General features: G+C 47.9%; 1 protein-coding gene and 1 long non-coding RNA gene across 6 annotated transcripts in view; one reads left to right on the plus strand and one right to left on the minus strand.

Annotated features, from left to right (window-relative positions):
- The window catches only part of LOC140399248 (adenylate kinase isoenzyme 1-like), a 242,246-nt gene that overhangs the window by 54,781 nt on the left and 162,929 nt on the right, over positions 1–24,536 (minus strand). The gene's annotated exons all lie outside the window — the stretch shown is intronic.
- Positions 13,085–24,035, plus strand: LOC140399250 (uncharacterized). Its single transcript, XR_011937668.1, has 2 exons — positions 13,085–13,271; positions 21,312–24,035. It is a non-coding gene; the product is annotated as an uncharacterized lncRNA (long non-coding RNA).

The raw sequence follows: 24,536 nt of genomic DNA on the forward strand, positions 1-24,536 counted from the left end.
CACTTTATCTCACTCACTGAGGGAGGGTCACACTGTATCTCACTCACTGTGGGAGGGTTCCACTGTATCTCACTCACTGAGGGAGGGTAACACTGTATCTCACTCACTGTGAGAGGGTTACACTGTATCTCACTCACTGTGGGAGGGTTACACTGTATCTCACTCACTGTGGGAGGGTTACACTGTATCTCACTCACTGAGGGAGGGTTACACTGTATCTGACTCACTGAGGGAGGGTTACACTGTATCTCACTCACTGAGGGAGGGTTACACTGTATCTCACTCACTGAGGAAGGGTTACACTGTATCTCACTCACTGAGGGAGGGTTACACTGTATCTCACTCACTGAGGGAGGGTTACGCAGTATCTCACTCACTGAGGGAGGGTTACACTGTATCTCACTCACTGTGGGAGGGTTACACTGTATCTCACTCACTGAGGAAGGGTCACTGTATCTCACTCACTGAGGGAGGGTTACACTGTATCTCACTCACTGAGGGAGGATTACACTGTATCTCACTCACTGAGGGAGGGTCACACTGTATCTCACTCACTGAGGGAGGATTACACTGTATCTCACTCACTGAGGGAGGGTTACACTGTATCACACACTGAGGGAGGGTTACACTGTATCTCACTCACTGTGGGAGGGTTACACTGTATCTCACTCACTTTGGGAGGGTTACACTGTATCTCACTCACTGAGGGAGGGTTACACTGTATCTCACTCACTGAGGGAGGGTTACACTGTATCTCACTCACTGAGGGACTGTTACACTGTATCACATACTGAGGGAGGGTCACACTGTATCTCACTCACTGAGGGAGTGTTACACTGTATCTTACTCGCTGAGGGAGGGTTGCACTGTATCTCACTCACTGAGGAAGGGTCACTGTATCTCACTCACTGAGGGAAGGTTACACTGTATCTCACTCACTGAGGAAGGGTTACTGTATCTCACTCACTGAGGGAGGGTCACACTGTATCTCACTCACTGAGGGAGGGTTACACCGTATCTCACTCACTGAGGGAGGGTTATACTGTATCTCACTCACTGAGGGAGGGTTACACTGTATCTCACTCACTGAGGGAGGGTTACACTGTATCTCACTCACTGAGGGTGGGTTACACTGTTTACCACTCACTGAGGGAGGGTCACTGTATCTCACTCACTGAGGGAGTGTTACACTGTATCTCACTCACTGAGGGAGGGTTACACTGTATCTCACTCACTGAGGGAGGGTTATACTGTATCTCACTCACTGAGGGAGGGTTACACTGTATCTCACTCACTTTGGGAGGGTTACACTGTATCTCACTCACTGAGGGAGGGTTACACTGTTTCCCACTCACTGAGGGAGGGTTACACTGTATCTCACTCACTGAGGGAGGGTCACACTGTATCTCACTCACTGTGGGAGGGTCACTGTATCTCACTCACTGAGGGAGGGTCACTGTATCTCACTCACTGAGGGAGGGTTACACTGTATCTCACTCACTGTGGGAGGGTTACACTGTATCTCACTCACTGAGGGAGAGTCACACTATATCTCACTCACTGAGGGAGGGTTACACTGTATCTCACTCACTGAGGGAGGGTTACACTGTATCTCACTCACTGAGGGAGGGTTACATTGCATCTCACTCACTGAGGGAGTGTCACACTGTATCTCACTCACTGAGGGAGGGTTACGCTGTATCACACACACTACGGGAGGGTTACACTGTATCTTACTCACTGAGGGAGGGTTACACTGTATCTCACTCACTGAGGAAGGGTCACTGTATCTCACTCACTGAGGGAGGGTTACACTGTATCTCACTCACTGAGGGAGGGTTACACTGTATCTCACTCACTGAGGGAGGGTTACACTGTATCTCACTCACTGAGGGAGGGTTACACTGTATCTCACTCACTGAGGGAGGGTCACACTGTATCTCACTCACTGAGGGAGTGTTACACTGTATCTCACTCACTGAGGGAGGGTTACACTGTATCTCACTCACTGAGGGAGGGTTACACTGTATCACACACTGAGGGAGGGTTACAGTGTATCTCACTCACTTTGGGAGGGTAACACTGTATCTCACTCACTGTGGGAGGTTTACACTGTATCTCACTCACTGAGGAAGGGTTACACTGTATCTCACTCACTGAGGGAGGGTTACACTGTATCTCACTCACTGAGGGAGGGTAACACTGTATCTCACTCACTGAGGGAGGGTTACACTGTTTCTCACTCACTGAGGGAGGGTTACACTGTATCTCACTCACTGAGAGAGTGTTACACTGTATCTCACTCACTGTGGGAGGGTCACTGTATCTCACTCACTGTGGGAGGGTTACACTGTATCTCACTCACTGAGGGAGGGTTACACTGTATCTCACTCACTGAGGGAGGCTTACACTGTATCTCACTCACTGAGGGAGTGTTACACTGTATCTCACTCACTGAGGGAGGGTAACACTGTATCTCACTCACTGAGGGAGGGTTACACTGTTTCTCACTCACTGAGGGAGGGTTACACTGTATCTCACTCACTGAGGGAGGGTTACACTGTATCTCACTCACTGTGGGAGGGTCACTGTATCTCACTCACTGTGGGAGGGTTACACTGTATCTCACTCACTGAGGGAGGGTTACACTGTATCTCACTCACTGAGGGAGGGTTACACTGTATCTCACTCACTGAGGGAGTGTTACACTGTATCTCACTCACTGAGGGAGGGTAACACTGTATCTCACTCACTGTGGGAGGGTTACACTGTATCTCACTCACTGAGGGAGGGTTACACTGTATCTCACTCACTGAGGAAGGGTAACACTGTATCTCACTCACTGAGGGAGGGTTACACTGTATCTCACTCACTGAGGGAGGGTTACACTGTATCTCACTCACTGAGGAAGGGTAACACTGTATCTCACTCACTGAGGGAGGGTTACACTGTATCTCACTCACTGAGGAAGGGTTACACTGTATCTCACTCACTGTGGGAGGGTTACACTGTATCTCACTCACTGAGGAAGGGTTACACTGTATCTCACTCACTGAGGGAGGGTTACACTGTATCTCACTCACTGAGGAAGGGTTACACTGTATCTCACTCACTGAGGAAGGGTAACTCTGTATCTCACTCACTGTGGCAGGGTTACACTGTATCTCACTCACTGAGGGAGGGTCACACTGTATCTCACTCACTGAGGGAGGGTTACACTGTATCTCACTCACTGAGGGAGGGTTACACTGTATCTCACTCACTGAGGGACTGTTACACTGTATCACATACTGAGGGAGGGTCACACTGTATCTCACTCACTGAGGGAGTGTTACACTGTATCTCACTCACTGAGGGAGGGTTACACTGTATCTCACTCACTGAGGGAGGGTTACACTGTATCACACACTGAGGGAGGGTTACACTGTATCTCACTCACTTTGGGAGGGTTACACTGTATCTCACTCACTGAGGGAGGGTTACACTGTATCTCACTCACTGAGGGAGGGTTACACTGTATCTCACTCACTGAGGGACTGTTACACTGTATCACATACTGAGGGAGGGTCACACTGTATCTCACTCACTGAGGGAGTGTTACACTGTATCTCACTCACTGAGGGAGGGTTACACTGTTTCCCACTCACTGAGGGAGGGTTACACTGTATCTCACTCACTGAGGGAGGGTCACACTGTATCTCACTCACTGTGGGAGGGTCACTGTATCTCACTCACTGAGGGAGGGTCACTGTATCTCACTCACTGAGGGAGGGTTACACTGTATCTCACTCACTGTGGGAGGGTTACACTGTATCTCACTCACTGAGGGAGAGTCACACTATATCTCACTCACTGAGGGAGGGTTACACTGTATCTCACTCACTGAGGGAGGGTTACACTGTATATCACTCACTGAGGGAGGGTTACATTGCATCTCACTCACTGAGGGAGTGTCACACTGTATCTCACTCACTGAGGGAGCGTTACGCTGTATCACACACACTACGGGAGGGTTACACTGTATCTTACTCACTGAGGGAGGGTTACACTGTATCTCACTCACTGAGGAAGGGTCACTGTATCTCACTCACTGAGGGAGGGTTACACTGTATCTCACTCACTGAGGGAGGGTTACACTGTATCTCACTCACTGAGGGAGGGTTACACTGTATCTCACTCACTGAGGGAGGGTTACACTGTATCTCACTCACTGAGGGAGGGTCACACTGTATCTCACTCACTGAGGGAGTGTTACACTGTATCTCACTCACTGAGGGAGGGTTACACTGTATCTCACTCACTGAGGGAGGGTTACACTGTATCACACACTGAGGGAGGGTTACAGTGTATCTCACTCACTTTGGGAGGGTAACACTGTATCTCACTCACTGTGGGAGGTTTACACTGTATCTCACTCACTGAGGAAGGGTTACACTGTATCTCACTCACTGAGGGAGGGTTACACTGTATCTCACTCACTGAGGGAGGGTAACACTGTATCTCACTCACTGAGGGAGGGTTACACTGTTTCTCACTCACTGAGGGAGGGTTACACTGTATCTCACTCACTGAGAGAGTGTTACACTGTATCTCACTCACTGTGGGAGGGTCACTGTATCTCACTCACTGTGGGAGGGTTACACTGTATCTCACTCACTGAGGGAGGGTTACACTGTATCTCACTCACTGAGGGAGGGTTACACTGTATCAAACTCACTGAGGGAGTGTTACACTGTATCTCACTCACTGAGGGAGGGTAACACTGTATCTCACTCACTGAGGGAGGGTTACACTGTTTCTCACTCACTGAGGGAGGGTTACACTGTATCTCACTCACTGAGGGAGGGTTACACTGTATCTCACTCACTGTGGGAGGGTCACTGTATCTCACTCACTGTGGGAGGGTTACACTGTATCTCACTCACTGAGGGAGGGTTACACTGTATCTCACTCACTGAGGGAGGGTTACACTGTATCTCACTCACTGAGGGAGTGTTACACTGTATCTCACTCACTGAGGGAGGGTAACACTGTATCTCACTCACTGTGGGAGGGTTACACTGTATCTCACTCACTGAGGGAGGGTTACACTGTATCTCACTCACTGAGGAAGGGTAACACTGTATCTCACTCACTGAGGGAGGGTTACACTGTATCTCACTCACTGAGGGAGGGTTACACTGTATCTCACTCACTGAGGAAGGGTAACACTGTATCTCACTCACTGAGGGAGGGTTACACTGTATCTCACTCACTGAGGGAGGGTTACACTGTATCTCACTCACTGTGGGAGGGTTACACTGTATCTCACTCACTGAGGGAGGGTTACACTGTATCTCACTCACTGAGGAAGGGTTACACTGTATCTCACTCACTGTGGGAGGGTTACACTGTATCTCACTCACTGAGGAAGGGTTACACTGTATCTCACTCACTGAGGGAGGGTTACACTGTATCTCACTCACTGAGGAAGGGTTACACTGTATCTCACTCACTGAGGAAGGGTAACTCTGTATCTCACTCACTGTGGCAGGGTTACACTGTATCTCACTCACTGAGGGAGGGTCACACTGTATCTCACTCACTGAGGGAGGGTTACACTGTATCTCACTCACTGAGGGAGGGTTACACTGTATCTCACTCACTGAGGGACTGTTACACTGTATCACATACTGAGGGAGGGTCACACTGTATCTCACTCACTGAGGGAGTGTTACACTGTATCTCACTCACTGAGGGAGGGTTACACTGTATCTCACTCACTGAGGGAGGGTTACACTGTATCACACACTGAGGGAGGGTTACACTGTATCTCACTCACTTTGGGAGGGTTACACTGTATCTCACTCACTGAGGGAGGGTTACACTGTATCTCACTCACTGAGGGAGGGTTACACTGTATCTCACTCACTGAGGGACTGTTACACTGTATCACATACTGAGGGAGGGTCACACTGTATCTCACTCACTGAGGGAGTGTTACACTGTATCTCACTCACTGAGGGAGGGTCACACTTTATCTCACTCACTGTGGGAGGGTTACACTGTATCTCACTCACTGAGGGAGGGTTACACTGTATCTCACTCACTGAGGGAGAGTTACACTGTATCTCACTCACTGAGGGAGGGTTACACTGTATCTCACTCACTGATGGAGGGTTACACTGTATCTCACTCACTGAGGGAGTGTTACACTGTATCTCACTCACTGAGGGAGGGTTACACTGTATCTCACTCACTGAGGGAGGGTTACACTGTATCTCACTCACTGAGGAAGGGTTACACTGTATCTCACTCACTGAGGGAGGGTAACACTGTATCTCACTCACTGTGGGAGGGTTACACTGTATCTCACTCACTGAGGAAGGGTTACACTGTATCTCACTCACTGAGGGAGGGTTACACTGTATCTCACTCACTGAGGAAGGGTTACACTGTATCTCACTCACTGAGGGAGGGTAACACTGTATCTCACTCACTGTGGAAGGGTTACACTGTATCTCACTCACTGAGGGAGGGTTACACTGTATCTCACTCACTGAGGGAGTGTTACACTGTATCTCACTCACTGAGGGAGGGTTATACTGTATCTCACTCACTGAGGGAGGGTTACACTGTATCTCACTCACTGAGGGAGGGTCACACTGTATCATACTCACTGAGGGTGGGTTACACTGTTTCCCACTCACTGAGGGAGGGTTACACTGTATCTCACTCACTGAGGGAGGGTCACACTGTATCTCACTCACTGTGGGAGGGTCACTGTATCTCACTCACTGAGGGAGGGTCACTGTATCTCACTCACTGAGGGAGGGTTACACTGTATCTCACTCACTGAGGGAGGGTTACACTGTATCTGACTCACTGAGGGAGGGTCACACTGTATCTCACTCACTGAGGGAGGGTTACACTGTATCTCACTCACTGAGGGAGGGTTACACTATCTCACTCACTGAGGGAGGGTTACACTGCATCTCACTCACTGAGGGAGTGTCACACTGTATCTCACTCACTGAGGGAGGGTTACGCTGTATCACACACACTACGGGAGGGTTACACTGTATCTTACTCACTGAGGGAGGGTTACACTGTATCTCACTCACTGAGGAAGGGTCACTGTATCTCACTCACTGAGGGAGGGTTACACTGTATCTCACTCACTGAGGGAGGGTTACACTGTATCTCACTCACTGAGGGAGGGTTACACTGTATCTCACTCACTGAGGGAGGGTCACCCTGTATCTCACTCACTGAGGGAGGGTCACACTGTATCTCACTCACTGTGGGAGGGTCACTGTATCTCACTCACTGAGGGAGGATTACACTGTATCTCACACACTGTGGGAGGGTTACACTGTTTCTCACTCACTGAGGGAGTGTTACACTTTATCTCACTCACTGAGGGAGGGTCACACTGTATCTCACTCACTGTGGGAGGGTCACACTGTATCACACACTGAGGGAGGGTCACACCGTATCTCACTCACTGAGGGAGGGTTACACTGTATCTCACTCACTGAGGGAGGGTCACACTGTATCTCACTCACTGAGGGAGGGTTACGCTGAATCACACACACTACGGGAGGGTTACACTGTATCTCACTCACTGTGGGAGAGTTACACTGTATCTCACTCACTGAGGAAGGGTTACTGTATCTCACTCACTGAGGGAGGGTCACACTTTATCTCACTCACTGAGGGAGGGTCACACTGTATCTCACTCACTGTGGGAGGGTTCCACTGTATCTCACTCACTGAGGGAGGGTAACACTGTATCTCACTCACTGTGAGAGGGTTACACTGTATCTCACTCACTGTGGGAGGGTTACACTGTATCTCACTCACTGTGGGAGGGTTACACTGTATCTCACTCACTGAGGGAGGGTTACACTGTATCTGACTCACTGAGGGAGGGTTACACTGTATCTCACTCACTGAGGGAGGGTTACACTGTATCTCACTCACTGAGGAAGGGTTACACTGTATCTCACTCACTGAGGGAGGGTTACACTGTATCTCACTCACTGAGGGAGGGTTACGCAGTATCTCACTCACTGAGGGAGGGTTACACTGTATCTCACTCACTGTGGGAGGGTTACACTGTATCTCACTCACTGAGGAAGGGTCACTGTATCTCACTCACTGAGGGAGGGTTACACTGTATCTCACTCACTGAGGGAGGATTACACTATCTCACTCACTGAGGGAGGGTCACACTGTATCTCACTCACTGAGGGAGGATTACACTGTATCTCACTCACTGAGGGAGGGTTACACTGTATCACACACTGAGGGAGGGTTACACTGTATCTCACTCACTGTGGGAGGGTTACACTGTATCTCACTCACTTTGGGAGGGTTACACTGTATCTCACTCACTGAGGGAGGGTTACACTGTATCTCACTCACTGAGGGAGGGTTACTCTGTATCTCACTCACTGAGGGACTGTTACACTGTATCACATACTGAGGGAGGGTCACACTGTATCTCACTCACTGAGGGAGTGTTACACTGTATCTCACTCACTGAGGGAGGGTCACACTTTATCTCACTCACTGTGGGAGGGTTACACTGTATCTCACTCACTGAGGGAGGGTTACACTGTATCTCACTCACTGAGGGAGTGTTACACTGTATCTCACTCACTGAGGGAGGGTTACACTGTATCTCACTCACTGATGGAGGGTTACACTGTATCTCACTCACTGAGGGAGGGTTACACTGTATCTCACTCACTGAGGAAGGGTTACACTGTATCTCACTCACTGAGGGAGGGTAACACTGTATCTCACTCACTGTGGGAGGGTTACACTGTATCTCACTCACTGAGGGAGGGTTACACTGTATCTCACTCACTGAGGGAGTGTCACACTGTATCTCACTCACTGAGGGAGGGTTACGCTGTATCACACACACTACGGGAGGGTTACACTGTATCTTACTCGCTGAGGGAGGGTTGCACTGTATCTCACTCACTGAGGAAGGGTCACTGTATCTCACTCACTGAGGGAAGGTTACACTGTATCTCACTCACTGAGGAAGGGTTACTGTATCTCACTCACTGAGGGAGGGTCACACTGTATCTCACTCACTGAGGGAGGGTTACACCGTATCTCACTCACTGAGGGAGGGTTATACTGTATCTCACTCACTGAGGGAGGGTTACACTGTATCTCACTCACTGAGGGAGGGTTACACTGTATCTCACTCACTGAGGGTGGGTTACACTGTTTACCACTCACTGAGGGAGGGTCACTGTATCTCACTCACTGAGGGAGTGTTACACTGTATCTCACTCACTGAGGGAGGGTTACACTGTATCTCACTCACTGAGGGAGGGTTATACTGTATCTCACTCACTGAGGGAGGGTTACACTGTATCTCACTCACTTTGGGAGGGTTACACTGTATCTCAGTCACTGAGGGAGGGTTACACTGTTTCCCACTCACTGAGGGAGGGTTACACTGTATCTCACTCACTGAGGGAGGGTCACACTGTATCTCACTCACTGTGGGAGGGTCACTGTATCTCACTCACTGAGGGAGGGTCACTGTATCTCACTCACTGAGGGAGGGTTACACTGTATCTCACTCACTGTGGGAGGGTTACACTGTATCTCACTCACTGAGGGAGAGTCACACTATATCTCACTCACTGAGGGAGGGTTACACTGTATCTCACTCACTGAGGGAGGGTTACACTGTATCTCACTCACTGAGGGAGGGTTACATTGCATCTCACTCACTGAGGGAGTGTCACACTGTATCTCACTCACTGAGGGAGGGTTACGCTGTATCACACACACTACGGGAGGGTTACACTGTATCTTACTCACTGAGGGAGGGTTACACTGTATCTCACTCACTGAGGAAGGGTCACTGTATCTCACTCACTGAGGGAGGGTTACACTGTATCTCACTCACTGAGGGAGGGTTACACTGTATCTCACTCACTGAGGGAGGGTTACACTGTATCTCACTCACTGAGGGAGGGTTACACTGTATCTCACTCACTGAGGGAGGGTCACACTGTATCTCACTCACTGAGGGAGTGTTACACTGTATCTCACTCACTGAGGGAGGGTTACACTGTATCTCACTCACTGAGGGAGGGTTACACTGTATCACACACTGAGGGAGGGTTACAGTGTATCTCACTCACTTTGGGAGGGTAACACTGTATCTCACTCACTGTGGGAGGTTTACACTGTATCTCACTCACTGAGGAAGGGTTACACTGTATCTCACTCACTGAGGGAGGGTTACACTGTATCTCACTCACTGAGGGAGGGTAACACTGTATCTCACTCACTGAGGGAGGGTTACACTGTTTCTCACTCACTGAGGGAGGGTTACACTGTATCTCACTCACTGAGAGAGTGTTACACTGTATCTCACTCACTGAGGGAGGGTTACACTGTATCTCACTCACTGAGGGAGTGTTACACTGTATCTCACTCACTGAGGGAGGGTAACACTGTATCTCACTCACTGAGGGAGGGTTACACTGTTTCTCACTCACTGAGGGAGGGTTACACTGTATCTCACTCACTGAGGGAGGGTTACACTGTATCTCACTCACTGTGGGAGGGTCACTGTATCTCACTCACTGTGGGAGGGTTACACTGTATCTCACTCACTGAGGGAGGGTTACACTGTATCTCACTCACTGAGGGAGGGTTACACTGTATCTCACTCACTGAGGGAGGGTTCCACTGTATCTCACTCACTGAGGTAGGGTAACACTGTATCTCACTCACTGTGGGAGGGTTACACTGTATCTCACTCACTGAGGGAGGGTTACACTGTATCTCACTCACTGAGGAAGGGTAACACTGTATCTCACTCACTGAGGGAGGGTTACACTGTATCTCACTCACTGAGGGAGGGTTACACTGTATCTCACTCACTGAGGAAGGGTAACACTGTATCTCACTCACTGAGGGAGGGTTACACTGTATCTCACTCACTGAGGGAGGGTTACACTGTATCTCACTCACTGTGGGAGGGTTACACTGTATCTCACTCACTGAGGGAGGGTTACACTGTATCTCACTCACTGAGGAAGGGTTACACTGTATCTCACTCACTGTGGGAGGGTTACACTGTATCTCACTCACTGAGGGAGGGTCACTGTATCTCACTCACTGTGGGAGGGTTACACTGTATCTCACTCACTGAGGGAGGGTTACACTGTATCTCACTCACTGAGGGAGGGTTACACTGTATCTCACTCACTGTGGGAGGGTCACTGTATCTCACTCACTGTGGGAGGGTTACACTGTATCTCACTCACTGAGGGAGGGTTACACTGTATCTCACTCACTGAGGGAGGGTTACACTGTATCTCACTCACTGAGGGAGGGTTCCACTGTATCTCACTCACTGAGGGAGGGTAACACTGTATCTCACTCACTGTGGGAGGGTTACACTGTATCTCACTCACTGAGGGAGGGTTACACTGTATCTCACTCACTGAGGAAGGGTAACACTGTATCTCACTCACTGAGGGAGGGTAACACTGTATCTCACTCACTGTGGGAAGGTTACACTGTATCTCACTCACTGAGGGAGGGTTACACTGTATCATGTTTATTGAGGCGGGGCGTGGGTCAGAAATATAAAACACAAGGAGTCAATTTAGTTTCTTGTGCTTGCTCTAGATTGATCTTAAGATGTGGGGCTGGATTCACCGATTCTGCGGCTATGTCCATCAGGTCTTACGACCAAAAAGACGACCCCCCTACCCGCACCAATCCTCCACCTGGTGGGCAATGAGCAGCCGTGCCACGTCAAGAGCCCAGCTTTACCTGCGGATACGGCCTTAGAATGGCTGGGTCCGTGGCCACGCATGCGCACAGCGGCGGCCTGTAGCGGCCTCGCCGTACAATGTGGCGCCAGCTATTACTGGTCTCACGCTACTGCTTTGATGCACCTATGCGTTCAAGGGAGGGAGAATCACATGTGCAGAGGCCCTTGACCTCACGAGTGTTTGCAAGCCTGCAATAGAAACGCTTCTTACAAGTCGGTGTCGTTTTGCACAAAACCTGTTTACTTTCATGGCTGAATCGCTCATGCCCTCAGGCAAATGTATTCTTCCCAGCACCACCCAGGGTTTGCCAGAGCTTCCCAGCTCCACCCAAAATGCTAAGAATCAACTCACCGCCCAAACAAAGTTTCCCAATTAAAATATTTGAAGGAAGTTGTGCTTTTATTATTGCAGAAGCACCAAAGTTAAAATTCTGGAATCTACACTCGGCCGGCCAGGGCTGGCCAAATACTGCCAACCTGTAACACCCCTCACCACCCCCGGACCATCCCCCACCAGTCCCCCCTGCCCCCGACGGAACTCCTCCTGCCAGCGGAATGCCCCCCCCCCCCCTCGTTTGTGCCGGCGCTGGACACACTCTGCACCACCAGCCGAGGTCCCCGAATTTGAGGACAAGCGACCTTTGCCATCGGGGACTCGGCCCATCGGGGGCGGAGCATCGGGATGTTAGAAATGAACATTCTGTATTGTTTTTGTGTTGTTTTTACATGTATATACTCTGGTTCACAATTAAGATGTCAACAATGAAGCATGATGGGAAAATTAACATGTCAAGTTCTGAGTAAGCTACAGTGAGCGAATTATTATAACGATGTACCAGAATGACCTTCAGGGAAGAACGGGATGTACAATAACAGAACTTGCTAAGCAAGGGGGAGATAGCAGGTGCAAGCAGGGGGCCTCATTCTTATCTTTAACTGCCGGTCCAAGGATGTACCAGGAGCGGACAGAAATCACTATGCAAGGGGGAGACCAAATAAGGGATCACTAATAAGGGAACTGCCCTGTCTATAGTTTGTGGGATGTGTTTCTCACGGATATGTTCCCACGGATTGTATTTTCATGGATTGTATATCACAAAGTGATGCTGTGTGAATTCTGTGTGTCTGCTATTGCTTACTGGAGGCACCCGCTCTTGCAAGCTCGATAATAAATACTTCTTCAGAATTTGACTAAGTGTAAATTATTAACAGGTGAGCGGTGTTTCCCACAATTGGGGGCTCGTCGCCGGGATAGTTTTCATTGATCGAGGGGGGCGACTCAAGAGGAACCGGGAAGACGCGTCCCGTCATTTAAACGGTCTCGTACTTCATCTTGAGTAGTCACCCACAGTCAACTGAACACGTTCCTAGGGTAGTCATTCTGAAGAAGCAACTAACGGAGCATAGTGGCCGGCACGCCGTGGAAGTGAAAGTCAGGCAACTCTGTGCACGGAGCAAGGTAAGAAAAACGACGTTTAAGTATTACCTTGTTGACTTGGGTTCGTATCTAAACATCCGCAGGGGCGGATTGATGATATAAGGACTCTGGAGTTTATATCTAGACATCCGTATAAGTGTATGGGCGGATTGATGATATAAGTACTTTCAGGATTGTGATTGTTGTGACAGGGTCATAACTGGACACTTTACTTAGAAATAAGTGAAAGTTGAGTACATTACAATGGGAAGTAAAAACTCGAAACAAGGAGACGTCGCTGATAAGAGAATCCCTAAGAATATCCCACCAGAAAGTCCAGTGGGTCGGATGTTAGTGAATTGGGATTTTGAGAGCCACGTACAAAAAAATAAGGACAGGAAAACAATGATAACATTTTGTTGCTTCACATGGATAAAAGAAGCAATCCGTAAACCCTCAGTCTTTTGGCCGAAATACGGTTCGGACGAAGATTGGGTGTGCCAAATTTTGAATATATATGTCAATGATAAAAAACCCTGTTCCGATAAAGAAGTAATCTACGCGAGCTGTTGGCTTCCCAGCAGGAACGCCACCCGAATATATCCATTAATCCCACAGGGCGAAGACGTTCGCACAGCCCCTCTTAAACAATGGGACGTCCTAGATAATTTACCACCCCCTTATAAGAATAAGTCAAACGACAAGGACTCGCCAAATGACCAACAAATGAATAAAGGCAAATCAGAGAAAGTCCCTGAAAAAGAAGGAGAGAGTCAAATGATATTAAGATCCACAAAAGGACAGGGAAAGGAACCAGAAATAACAAAAATGAACCTCCTTCGGGAAGTTCCTATTGGAGAGGGAGAAGTAGGATTTGTAAATTCATCTTTAAATTCAGGAGAAGTTAGAGCATTAAAAAAAAAAGATATCTATGTACGTTAATAGAAGACCCCTTAGGACTGGCGGAACAATTCAATCAGTTCTTAGGTCCTAATATATACACATGGACCGAATTAATGTCCATTACGAGTATCCTATTCACGGGGGAAGAAAGGGGTATGATTAGAAGAGCAGGCATGGGACTGTGGGAGAATAAACACCCGACAGGGGGAAGCGAACCAGACAGAGAGAGAGAGAGACAGACAGAGAGAGATACAGAGACTGAGAGAGATACAGAGAGAGAGAGACAGAGAGATACGGAGAGAGAGAGAGACAGGCAGAGAGAGAGAGAGACAGAGAGATACAGAGACAGAGAGAGAGAGACAGACAGAGAGAGATAGAGAGACAGGCAGAGAGAGAGAGATACAGAGACTGAGAGAACATAGAACATAGAAAATACAGCACAGAACAGGCCCTTCGGCCCACGATGTTGTGCCGAACCTTTGTCCTAGATTAATCATAGATTATCATTGAATTTACAGTGCAGAAGGAGGCCATTCGGCCCTTTGAGTCTGCACCAGCTCTTGGAAAGAGCACCCTACCCAAACTCAACACCTCCACCCAACACCAAGGGCAATTTGGACATTAAGGGCAATTTATCATTGGCCAATTCACCTAACCCGCACATCTTTGGACTGTGGGAGGAAACCGGAGCACCCGGAGGAAACCCACGCAGACACGGGGAGGACGTGCAGACTCCGCACAGACAATGACCCAAGCCGGAATCGAACCTGGGACCATGGATCTGTGAAGCAATTGTGCTATCCACAATGCTACCGTGCTGCCCTTAAGAACAAATAAATCTACACTATATCATTTTCCCGTAATCCATGTACCTATCCAACAGCTGCTTGAAGGTCCCTAATGTTTCCGACTCAACTACTTCCACAGGCAGTGCATTCCATGCCCCCACTACTCTCTGGGTAAAGAACCTACCTCTGATATCCCTCCTATATCTTCCACCTTTCACCTTAAATTTATGTCCCCTTGTAATGGTGTGTTCCACCTGGGGAAAAAGTCTCTGACTGTCTACTCTATCTATTCCCCTGATCATCTTATAAACCTCTATCAAGTCGCCCCTCATCCTTCTCCGCTCTAATGAGAAAAGGCCTAGCACCCTCAACCTTTCCTCGTAAGACCTACTCTCCATTCCAGGCAACATCCTGGTAAATCTTCTTTGCACCTTTTCCAGAGCTTCCACATCCTTCCTAAAATGAGGCGACCAGAACTGTACACAGTACTCCAAATGTGGCCTTACCAAAGTTTTGTACAGCTGCATCATCACCTCACGGCTCTTAAATTCAATCCCTCTGTTAACGAACGCGAGCACACCATAGGCCTTCTTCACAGCTCTATCCACTTGAGTGGCAACTTTCAAAGATGTATGAACATAGACCCCAAGGTCTCTCTGCTCCTCCACAATGCCAAGAACTCTACCGTTAACCCTGTATTCCGCATTCATATTTGTCCTTCCAAAATGGACAACCTCACACTTTTCAGGGTTAAACTCCATCTGCCACTTCTCAGACCAGCTCTGCATCCTATCTATGTCTCTTTGCAGCCGACAACAGCCCTCCTTACTATCCACAACTCCACCAATCTTCGTATCGTCTGCAAATTTACTGACCCACCCTTCAACTCCCTCATCCAAGTCATTAATGAAAATCACAAACAGCAGAGGACCCAGAACTGATCCCTGCGGTACACCACTGGTAACTGGGATCCAGGCTGAATATTTGCCATCCACCACCACTCTCTGACTTCTATCGGTTAGCCAGTTCGTTATCCAACTGGCCAAATTTCCCACTATCCCATGCCTCCTTACTTTGTGCAGAAGCCTACCATGGGGAACTTTATCAAATGCCTTACTAAAATCCATGTACACTACATCCACTGCTTTACCTTCATCCACATGCTTGGTCACCTCCTCAAAGAATTCAATAAGATTTGTAAGGCAAGACCTACCCCTCACAAATCCGTGCTGACTATCCCTAATCAAGCAGTGTCTTTCCAGATGCTCAGAAATCCTATCCTTCAGTACCCTTTCCATTACTTTGCCTACCACCGAAGTAAGACTAACTGGCCTATAATTCCCAGGGTTATCCCTAGTTCCTTTTTTGAACAGGGGCACGACATTCGCCACTCTCCAATCCCCTGGTACCACCCCTGTTGACAGTGAGGACGAAAAGATAATTGCCAACGGCTCTGCAATTTCATCTCTTGCTTCCCATAGAATCCTTGGATATATCCCGTCAGGCCCGGGGGACTTGTCTATCCTCAAGTTTTTCAAAATGCCCAACACATCTTCCTTCCTAACAAGTATTTCCTCGAGCTTACCAATCTGTTTCACACTGTCCTCTCCAACAATATCGCCCCTCTCATTTGTAAATACAGAAGAAAAGTACTCATTCAAGACCTCTCCTATCTCTTCAGACTCAATACACAATCTCCCGCTACTGTCCTTGATCGGACCTACCCTCGCTCTAGTCATTCTCATATTTCTCACATATGTGTAAAAGGCCTTGGGGTTTTCCTTGATCCTACCCGCCAAAGATTGTTCATGCCCTCTCTTAGCTCTCCTAATCCCTTTCTTCAGTTCCCTCCTGGCTATCTTGTATCCCTCCAATGCCCTGTCTGAACCTTGTTTCCTCAGCCTTACATAAGTCACCTTTTTTCTCTTAACAAGACATTCAACCTCTCTTGTCAACCATGGTTCCCTCACTCGACCATCTCTTCCCTGCCTGACAGGGACATACCTATCAAGGACACGTAGCACCTGTTCCTTGAACAAGTTCCACATTTCACTTGTGTCCTTCCCTGCCAGCCTATGTTCCCAACTTATGCACTTCAATTCTTGTCTGACAACATCGTATTTACCCTTCCCCCAATTGTAAACCTTGCCCTGTTGCACGTACCTATCCCTCTCCATTACTAAAGTGAAAGTCACAGAATTGTGGTCACTATCTCCAAAATGCTCCCCCACTAACAAATCTATCACTTGCCCTGGTTCATTACCCAGTACTAAATCCAATATTGCCCCTCCTCTGGTCGGACAATCTACATACTGCGTTAGAAAAGCTTCCTGGACACACTGCACAAACACCACCCCATCCAAACTATTTGATCTAAAGAGTTTCCACTCAATATTTGGGAAGTTAAAGTCCCCCATGACTACTACCCTATGACTTCTGCACCTTTCCAAAATCTGTTTCCCAATCTGTTCCTCCACATCTCTGCTACTATTGGGGGGCCTATAGAAAACTCCTAACAAGGTGACTGCTCCTTTCCTATTTCTGACTTCAACCCATACTACCTCAATAGGGTGATACTCCTCGAACTGCCTTTCTGCAGCTGTTATACTATCTCTAATTAATAATGCCACCCCCCCCACCTCTTTTACCACCCTCCCTAATCTTATTGAAACATCTATAACCAGGGACCTCCAACAACCATTTCTGCCCCTCTTCTATCCAAGTTTCCGTGATGGCCACCACATCGTAGTCCCAAGTACCGATCCATGCCTTAAGTTCACCCACCTTATTCCTGATGCTTCTTGCGTTGAAGTATACACACTTCAACCCATCTCCGTTCCTGCAAAAAAAGAGAGATACAGAGAGAGAGACAGAGAGAGACAGACAGAGAGATACAGAGAGAGAAAGAGACAGAGAGAGACAGAGAGAGAGACAGAGAGATACGGAAAGAGAGAGAGACAGAGATATAGAGACAGAGAGAGAGAGAGACAGAGAGATACGGAAAGAGAGAGAGACAGAGAGAGAGAGAGAGAGAGACAGAGAAGGCTGCAACATGCCTGGAGTCACTGTTTCAATACAGAGAGAGAGAGAGAGACAGAGAAGGCTGCAACATGCCTGGAGTCACTGTTTCAATACAGAGAGAGAGAGACAGAGAAGACTGCAACATGCCTGGAGTCACTGTTTCAATACAGAGAGAGAGAGACAGAGAAGACTGCAACATGCCTGGAGTCACTGTTTCAATACAGAGAGAGAGAGACAGAGAAGGCTGCAACATGCCTGGAGTCACTGTTTCAATACAGAGAGAGAGAGACAGAGAAGACTGCAACATGCCTGGAGTCACTGTTTCAATACAGAGAGAGAGAGACAGAGAAGACTGCAACATGCCTGGAGTCACTGTTTCAATACAGAGAGAGAGAGAGAGAGACAGAGAAGACTGCAACATGCCTGGAGTCACTGTTTCAATACAGGGAGAGAGAGAGAGACAGAGAAGGCTGCAACATGCCTGGAGTCACTGTTTCAATACAGAGAGAGAGAGAGAGACAGAGAAGGCTGCAACATGCCTGGAGTCACTGTTTCAATACAGAGAGAGAGAGACAGAGAAGACTGCAACATGCCTGGAGTCACTGTTTCAATACAGAGAGAGAGAGAGAGAGACAGAGAAGACTGCAACATGCCTGGAGTCACTGTTTCAATACAGGGAGGGAGAGAGAGAGAGAGAGAGAAGACTGCAACATGCCTGGAGTCACTGTTTCAATACAAGGAGAGAGAGAGAGACAGAGAAGGCTGCAACATGCCTGGAGTCACTGTTTCAATACAGAGAGAGAGAGAGAGACAGAGAAGGCTGCAACATGCCTGGAGTCACTGTTTCAATACAGAGAGAGAGAGACAGAGAAGACTGCAACATGCCTGGAGTCACTGTTTCAATACAGAGAGAGAGAGAGAGACAGAGAAGGCTGCAACATGCCTGGAGTCACTGTTTCAATACAGAGAGAGAGAGACAGAGAAGACTGCAACATGCCTGGAGTCACTGTTTCAATACAGAGATGAAGTCTTACAACACCAGGTTAAAGTCCAACAGGTTTGTTTCGATGTCACTAGCCTTCGGAGCGCCGCTCCTTCCCCAGGCGAATCTCCACATCATCAATACAGAGAGAGAGAGAGAGACAGAGAAGACTGCAACATGCCTGGAGTCACTGTTTCAATACAGAGAGAGAGAGAGAGACAGAGAAGGCAGCAACATGCCTCGAGTCACTGTTTCAATACAGAGAGAGAGAGAGAGAGAAGACTGCAACATGCCTGGAGTCACTGTTTCAATACAGGGAGAGAGAGACAGAGAAGGCTGCAACATGCCTGGAGTCACTGTTTCAATACAGAGAGAGAGAGACAGAGAGACAGAGAAGACTGCAACATGCCTGGAGTCACTGTTTCAATACAGAGAGAGAGAGAGAGACAGAGAAGACTGCAACATGCCTGGAGTCACTGTTTCAATACAGAGAGAGAGAGAGAGACAGAGAAGGCTGCAACATGCCTGGAGTCACTGTTTCAATACAGAGAGAGAGAGAGAGAGACAGAGAAGGCTGCAACATGCCTGGAGTCACTGTTTCAATACAAAGAGAGAGAGACAGAGAAGACTGCAACATGCCTGGAGTCACTGTTTCAATACAGAGAGAGAGAGAGAGACAGAGAAGGCTGCAACATGCCTGGAGTCACTGTTTCAATACAGAGAGAGAGACAGAGAAGACTGCAACATGCCTGGAGTCACTGTTTCAATACAGAGAGAGAGAGAGAGACAGAGAAGGCTGCAACATGCCTGGAGTCACTGTTTCAATACAGAGAGAGAGAGAGAGAGACAGAGAAGACTGCAACATGCCTGGAGTCACTGTTTCAATACAGGGAGAGAGAGAGAGAGAGAGAAGACTGCAACATGCCTGGAGTCACTGTTTCAATACAGAGAGAGACAGAGAGACAGAGAAGGGTGCAACATGTCTGGAGTCACTGTTTCAATACAGAGAGAGAGAGAGAGAGAGACAGAGAAGGCTGCAACATGCCTGGAGTCACTGTTTCAATACAGAGAGAGAGAGAGAGACAGAGAAGGCTGCAACATGCCTGGAGTCACTGTTTCAATACAGAGAGAGAGAGAGAGAGACAGAGAAGACTGCAACATGCCTGGAGTCACTGTTTCAATACAGAGAGAGAGAGACAGAGAAGACTGCAACATGCCTGGAGTCACTGTTTCAATACAGAGAGAGAGAGAGAGACAGAGAAGACTGCAACATGCCTGGAGTCACTGTTTCAATACAGAGAGAGAGAGAGACAGAGAAGGCTGCAACATGCCTGGAGTCACTGTTTCAATACAGAGAGAGAGAGAGAGACAGAGAAGGCTGCAACATGCCTGGAGTCACTGTTTCAATACAGAGAGAGAGAGACAGAGAAGTCTGCAACATGCCTGGAGTCACTGTTTCAGTACAGAGAGAGAGAGAGAGAGACAGTTTGTTACAGAGAAGGCTGCAAATACTGAACTATCACCCGTGGGAAGGCTGAAATAAGCTTACCCTACAACCACCGCCACCGCAGGCGGAGTCTCTAAAATCATTTGGGAGCAAATAGTTCCCCGATACGGGTTGGTAGAAAATATAGACTCGGTCAGGGGAAGTCACTTTACCTCTAAGGTCTTATCAACCGCAGTGTCAGTTCCCTGTCCGGCAAGTTCCCAAAATAGCATACAACCCTGCCAACCGCAGGGGCCCAACAACCAGGCATTTCAAAATAATAATTATAATTAATAAATTCATCAAATTTGATACTACTGATTCAGTAACATTTCAATAATAGTATTTCAGCTCAAATTCATCGATTGTAAGGGTTGGATTGCTGCCAAATTCCCGTTATCAGATGTCCTTGAACGATCTGTTCTTTTTAATCAAAGTTGTTTTGGTTTTTTTTTTAAGACCAGCTTCCACATGGTTTGAAGTTTTAATTTCCAGGCTAATTCTAAACATTTATTTTAAAATATCAAACACAATAACTTATTAAACATATAGGTTTTCTGTAGATGAATTTGTCGATTCTATTAAAGAAGGCACTACTAGAAGTTTGGAGATAAATTCCTTGGCACCCCGCCTCATCAGGACGGGTGGAAAGGATGAATCAAACCCTTAAAAATAATTTGTCAAAAATAATACTCGAGACTAGGCCCCCCTGGACAAAATGCTTACCGATAGCCCTTCTAAGAATCCGAACGGCTCCAAGAAAAGATTTGGGGTTGTCCCCATACAAAATGTTGTTTGGATTGCCATACCTTGGAACAATGGGGGAATTGCCCATTGCAGAATGTAAAGATATCTATGTAAAGAAATATATACTGGCACTGTTCCTCATTATCATTCCTCAGGAGACAAGGACTGCTAGCGCAGACACCTCCCCTTGAATTCGCAGTCCACAAATTTAAACCAGGAGATTGGGTACTGGTGAAATCGTGGAAAGAAACCAAGCTTCAACCCACTTGGGACGGACCGTTCCTGGTTTTGTTAACCACAGAGACTGCCATACGAACCGCGGAAAAAGGTTGGACTCATTACAGCAGAACGAAGGGTCCCGTTAAATCACCACCTGAACAGGAACAATGGCATGTGGAGGCCACTGAGGAACCATTAAAGATAAGATTGAAAAGACACTAAATCCTGAACTGTTCAATAATATGACGGAACTACAGCTAAAATGGACTATGCAATGTATACTAATATTAATGATGTGGGAGTTCGGAATCGGTCATATGTTTACATTGACAATCCCAGAAAATCGGTACCCTCAGGTAATACAGACTGATCTATGCACTCTCATAGACTGCGAGTCAGCGGGGAATGGAATGAGTTTAGGGTAGATTCTCTTCATTATTACCGAGGGGGGATGATTACGGAGAGGGAGGGCTGGCTGAAAAGGTTCTGCCAATTGCCCAGAGGGGCACCACCGGTCGTATCCATTCACCAGATTAATGGAAATTCCCCCTCAACGTGCAAGGCTGGAACTTGTCACCCCGTATACATCACCGTAAAACACACGGCCTGGATTGAGACAGGCAATAGGGTTTGTTCACTTAGAAATGAGATATTCGGGGTAATCATGAGAAATGACAAGACTGAATGCTGCTTCCGTATCTCATTAGACCAGGGAGCAACTCCCACTAATGACACTAGGGGCGACATGGCGGAGAAAGAACAGGGAGTCAAAATAATTGAAGTAAAAGATTTAGAGCAAGCCTTTGAGATCGAGACCGGCTATGAGGAACAGAATGCGTGGATTGAGTGGGTGAGGTATTCGGCCCAGTCGCTGGAGAAAGACAATTGTTATGCTTGCGCATCAGGTAGACCACAGGCCCATATGGAGCCCTTTCCACTGGGGTGGACAGAAAATAGAGGGAGCATGGAATGTATGATGGCCTTGTACCAAGATGCGACAGCCTGGGGCAACAAGACCTGCACTGCCCTATCTCTGATGTTTCCTCCTGTTAATAAGAAACTATCAGCAAACCCTCCCTCCTTCTTGGTTACCGTGACGCATCACAAATCGTGTATAAGTCGTTCTGATACGGGACTAAGTAAAGATATGGGAGAACCCAAGACTTGTATTGAGACTAAGAACGTGACCACCCACGGCAATTACACATCACTAAAAATACCACGTGCGGATATATGGTGGTATTGCGGAGGAAAGATTCGAAGACCCACTCTACCCCCCCAATGGAAAGGGACATGCGCATTAGTTCAGTTCGCCATTCCGTTCAGTATAGCCTATGAAAGACAAGAGGAGAGGGGGAGTGTAAAAGGGGGACGATCTAAACGGGGCATACCTACCTCATTTGATGACAGGATTTAACTGGACTCCGTTGGCATTCCCAGAGGAGTACCAGATGAGTTCAAAGCCCAAAATCAGATTGCAGCTGGGTTCGAGTCCCTCTTCTGGTGGGTTACGATCAATAAGAATGTGGATTGGATAAACTATATATACTATAATCAACAGAGGTTCATCAATTATACCAGGGACGCCGTGAAGGGCATAGCAGAACAACTGGACGCAACCAGTAGAATGGCCTGGGAGAATAGATTGGCTCTGGATATGATTTTGGCAGAGAAAGGTGGTGTATGCGTTATGCTCAAAGGACAGTGTTGCACGTTTGTCCCCAACAACACGGCACCCGACGGATCGATTACCCGTGCGCTACAAGGGTTAACCACTCTGGCTGTGGAAATGGCAGACAACTCAGGGGCAGACACATCCATGACTGGGTGGCTTGAATCAATGTTTGGGAAATGGAAAGGGTTAATTGAATCCATCCTCACCTCCATCATCGTGGTGATAGGAGCATTGGCGGCAATAGGCTGTTGCATCATCCCGTGCGCCAGAGGCTTGGTGCAGAGGCTCATCGAAACAGCCTTGACCAAGCAGATGCCCCTGGGTCAGGATACAATTTGCCTACTAGAAAGTGGGGAGACTGAAGGAGAGGACGGCCCCATAGAAAGGGAAGTTGAGAGGATGTTGGACAATTTTGGGGTAGGTTAGAAGAGGCTACGAAGTGTAAAAAGCAACAACAGTAAAAGAAAAAAATGGGGATTTGTGAGAAATGAACATCCTGTGTTGCTTTTGTGTTGTTTTTACATGTATATACTCTGGTTCACAGTTCAGATGTCAACAATGAAGCATGATGGGAAAATTAACATGTCAAGTTCTGAGTAAGCTATAGTGAGCGAATTATTATAACGATGTACCAGGATGACCTTCAGGGAAGAACGGGATGTACAATAACAGAACTTGCTAAGCAAGGGGGAGATAGCAGGTGCAAGCAGGGGGCCTCATTCTTATCTTTAACTGCCGGTCCAAGGATGTACCAGGAGCGGACAGAAATCACTATGCAAGGGGGAGGCCAAATAAGGGATCACTAATAAGGGAACTGCCCTTTCTATAGTTTGTGAGATGTGTTTCTCACGGATGGTTTCCCACGGATTGTATTTTCATGGATTGTATATAACAAAGTGGTGCTGTGTGAATTCTTTGTGTCTGCTATTGCTTACTGGAGGCACCCGCTCTTGCAAGCTCGATTGAAATAAATACTTCTTCAGAATTTGACTAAGTGTAAATTATTAACAGGTGAGCGGTGTTTCCCACAGGGATAGGGTCCCGGGTGACGTCCTGAGGCCGTCGCGACGGCATGCGGCGGACTCCTCGAGGATGCCTTTTCTGAGAGGGCGGAGCACAGGAAAAACGCCCCCCCCCCCCCACCCCACGATTCAGCCAAGGACCCGGGTTAGATCCCAGCCCTGAGTCACCGTCTGTGTGGAGTTTGCACATTCTCCCAGTGTCTGTGCGGGTCTCACCCCGACAACCCAAAGTGGAATGAACATATTTTTTCACGTTGGTGAAACAGGGTATCCTCCCCTCTGTCCCAACGTACGGGGGGGGGGGGGGGTTGGATACTCTGATTATTAAAATAGTTCACAAGAGTTGTACTGAAAAACTAACGGTACATGCACTAAACATTACGTTGGAGAGACCCAATAACCTCGCCTCTGTCCCAACAGAAGGGAAAGGAAGGCGGTTTGGAGGGAGGGGAGAGGAGAGTGGG

This window comes from Scyliorhinus torazame, chromosome 22, assembly GCF_047496885.1.
Source record: "Scyliorhinus torazame isolate Kashiwa2021f chromosome 22, sScyTor2.1, whole genome shotgun sequence".
NCBI lineage: Eukaryota > Metazoa > Chordata > Chondrichthyes > Carcharhiniformes > Scyliorhinidae > Scyliorhinus > Scyliorhinus torazame.